Genomic DNA, 4,598 nt, shown 5'->3' on the forward strand with positions numbered 1-4,598 from the left:
CTTCCTCTTGTTGGTGTGATGACATCATCGTCCATTAACCTCTTTGATTAACCCCTAATTACTTGGCTAATGACCGCTGATCTGTTATACGGTTCGCTTAACTTTTGTTCTCGTTTATTATTTGAGGGATCATACCCGGGATCTTATTACTTGGGTTCTCCTAAACCTTTCTCAATATTTTATATTCCTTTTCTGACCCTCTCCTATAATCCTTGAATTAAATCCTTTTAATCATGTTACCTTATATTCAATTCTTTCGGTATCTGGTGGATTTTCGGGAAAAATCAAAGTGTTCGAATTTGGATTCTAACGATCTTTACATACACTTATTTACTTTATGAAATACTAATACGATCTTAGAATTTCCATAACAGTACTCCTATATAGCGTGGTCTGATAATTTTCCTTAATCAGCATCATCAGCAAAAGTTACTATTCATCCGTGTTTCAAAAATTCCAAAAATTGGGGATATTACACAAAGCCTGATGAAGACAAGGTTTTAGGTGGTAATATTATAAAGCACAAGGAGACCAAGGATGTGGTTGAAAGAATGAACATGGCTATTATCTTCAGAGAGGGAAAGAGTATCTGTGTGATACAAGGACATCCCAAATTCTCAATAGCCAATAGGGAAGAAACCAGAAGGTTGAAGGAAGAAGCTGAAAAGCTAAAGGCTGACAAAAGAGCACAATCAAAGCTTGAAAATAGCTAAAGTCAAGTCAAGCTGAAGAAAAGAAAGAAATTGAAGACAAGGGTGAAGATGTAGGTATGGGGGACATGTTTAGTGATGATGTGGAAGAAAGAAGTGAGGAAAGAAAGGAATGGCAGAAAGGGAACAGAAAGAAGGTCAATGCAAAAAGGAAGATTGTAGATGAAACTGAAGAAACCCAATCAAAATCCAAACCACTACCTTCTATTCCTGAACCCATTGTGCCTGACCCCTTCATAAACATCCATGGTGAAACAATCACTCCTAAGGAGGAACCAATTGATTGGGACACCATCAAATTGCCTACCTTCTTAACCACTTCTCCATCATCAAAGAAACAGAAAACAAAAATCAAATCAACACCTCCCCTAACCTCAATCAAATTCACTCAGAAACTGCAACACCCCCAAATCCGGGGTCGGGGATCCGGGTTGTCACGAGTTCCATTTCCCTTAATAACACCCAATCTTAATAATTAATCAACTACTCTGTACTGTGACCCCACAATAAACACATACACCACAAGTTATAGTCTCAGAGATGAACATCCAAAAATAATCACAAGTCATTTTATTCCACAATTATCTGCCAGTACACCTTAAAAGGTTTTCTGAATAAATTTACATTTTCTTTGCCATTATTACAATTCATAAATATACATAAATCTGGTACATCAAAAGTTGAAGCCTAGCCTATTGGTAGTTCCTACCTCAGCTACAGTGACATCAATGCCTATAGGAAGCTGCGGAACGTTTCCTATCCGCTCATGAATTGGGAGCTTGGTCCTGTTCGTCTTGTCTATCTGATGTTGTGTGATGAAAGAAGAAAGCAAGGGTGAGCAGCAAGCCCACCAAAATAATATTTATAATGATTAACAATATATGAGCCTTTTCATAGTACTCATGAAAGTCTTGGTAAAAAGAAATGAACCAAGTTTGATATTTTAATGCGATGAAGTCGCAAAATATTCAGTATATATACATATATACTTTTCAAAATCTTAAAAGTCCTCTTCCATGTATAATATACACAAAGTTCCAGTTTATAACTGTATAAAAAATATCGTTGCAAGGTGATCTCATATATCTAACCTTGTCTCAACGTTTTTCTGAAAGTCTTTGTCATTCATAAGACAACCATTAACTAGATATAAGTTTAAAAGGTGAAGTTATAAGATACTCCAATATACTTATATCTTTTCCAAATACTACTTGAACTACCACCGTTCAAGTTATAAATAGTTTCAAAAGTTCATCACATAGATGAGACTACAAGACCAGATTTTAATAGATTAAATATTTTAAAATATCATCAAAATAAAATGAAGTTACGAGATACTTCATTTGATGCAAACATCATTTTGAAAACTTGACCCTGCCAACACTCAACAATCGCCCAACCGTAGCCTTTCTATCGAAGTGCTCTCGGTAGTGTTGCAGAAATATCCAATTGGATGATGAACTCATTACAGGAGTTTGCCGCGCCAGGAAGACCACTTACGATGATCAGTCGTAGTAGTGCAACCCCACCATTTTCTACATGTAGAGGAGAACCTGTCGGATTTACTTGTCAACCGAACACTGAACTCCTAAGGAATGGACCGCCTTAGCGGAACTTCCAGGCTATTTGGGCCAATATAATAAGGCTGGGCCGACGCTACTCGACCACTTACGCCACTCCTAGTTCAGATGAAATCCATGACTCTGAAACGTAAAGCTCGTCCCCACTTTCCCCAAGTAGAAACTTATTGATACGGCTCCACCAAGAAGTCGTATCTAGTTGGAAAGGAAAACTCACCTATATTTCCCAGGCGATGCCTGTTAATGGATTAACTTGTTCCAAGAATTTTACTTCCCGAGTGTTGGGTAAGTAATCAAAAACTCTTTTATCAAGAAAACAACCTTGTTACGAATATAAAATACACCACAGAGCCGGATCCCTCCGGTTTTGAGCGAGTATTTAAATCCCCTTTTTAAAAGGAAGATCTTAAATATAAAAATGAGTTTTGGGATCCGCTCTAACTTTTGAAAATCATTTTAAAGACTTGAAAACACTTTAAAGAGTGTTTGGAATAATGCCGATTTAATAAAGTAAATCAGTCTCAATATAAAGAAATATCTGAATATTATTATTTAAATAATATTCCCATAAAGAATAATTGAGGTAGAAGTTGGAAAACTTATACTTGAAATGAATAGTAAATAATCAAAGATATACTTATACGAAAGTAATAACTTTATTTGAATATCAAAAGTAAGTTTGATTATCGAACATTATTCTTTAATAAAATAAAGAATATTAATAAATAATAAGCGGAGTCATAATACCTCAAATGAATATTATAAATAATATTCATTAAATAAAATAAAGGAGTCATACATCCTCAAATGAATATCCAAGTAATATTCAATAAATAATATAAAGGAGTCATAAGTCCTCGAATGAATATTCAAGATAATATTCATTAATAAAATAAAGTTATCGAATAAATCTTATTCGATTAATAGTTTTGAAAACTATAACCATATATATATATATATATATAAAATCTACTCGGGATCCTCGACTCCCGGTTTTAGAAAATATTTTCACCTTTGGGTCCCTATACTAAGGGTATATGCAAATTACCGCTATTCTCTAGCATAGGTATTATCAATTGAACCAACAGATATATATGGCAAGAATACGAAACATGCATGCATATGTACCATATCACATGCTACAATATATCGCAATAATTTGCTAATAACAACTTTGCATTTATCGCAAGATCATGCATATACACATATACATCACATCAACAGTTATACGGGTAGCAAACTTGCCTGAGCGACTGGGGGTTACAAATGGCTCGGGACGAGTCTGGTAACCTATAAACAACAAGTAAGTTGGAATTAAACCAAAGTCACTTGTAAATCTATACATTAACCAACTTAGACTCTAACGCTCGCTTTGCGCTTACTAATTCTCTTAAGTCATTCGAGTACCCTCGGCTCCACCATTTTTAATAAATTAACCATTACGAGTTTTAAGGCGATTCTTTCGCGAGTGTCTTACCAACTGCCTAACACACTTACCATAATTGTTTTATACTTCAATTAGTCCTTTAAGGTCTTTAACCTAGGTTTCAAAGTAAGGAGAGGGAAAAGTTTCGTTCGCGAAACGCCGTTACTTAAAACGGTCGTTTCTCCTAAACCGTGCATCGGAATCAAACGAACTACATATCAAAACGAAGCTCGTAATATGCACTATTTAAACATGGCAATGGTCAAAATCTAGCATGGGGTTCTCGGGTCCTAATGTTATGAACAAAAGCAGTCTAAAGTAAATCAGATATTACGACGGCTATGTTTACGCGATTTCCCAAATTTAAACCAATTCAAAACAACCACAATTCAACCCCAATTCACAACCCAATCATAACTCCATCCAAACTACATTACAACAGCCCCAAATCAACTCATTATAATCAATTTACTTAATCCTAAAACTTGAATTTACACTATACTACATTCTTCAACCAAATCTTAAGATTTCAACAATTCAATCACCACCATTCCAACCCAAACTCTTAAACAAACAAGTTTCAAGATACTCTTTGTAATATCCCATATTTTCAATATTATTATTATAATTATTTGGAATTATTTATGTGATTTTACGTGAATTTTGGTGAATTATCTGATAAGTGGAATTGATGTTTGGGTGTTTATATGTGATATTATTTGAGTATTTGAATTATTATATGTCCAGAATAAAATATAGATAATTGTGATATTTTTCTGGTAATTTTTGGACTGTTATATGATTTTATATTGATTTATGAATTATTAATTATTTTCTGAGTAATTACCAAAATTATTTTATAAAGCCGGGAATCATTCAACT

Source organism: Apium graveolens, chromosome 11 (assembly GCF_009905375.1).
Source record: "Apium graveolens cultivar Ventura chromosome 11, ASM990537v1, whole genome shotgun sequence".
NCBI lineage: Eukaryota > Viridiplantae > Streptophyta > Magnoliopsida > Apiales > Apiaceae > Apium > Apium graveolens.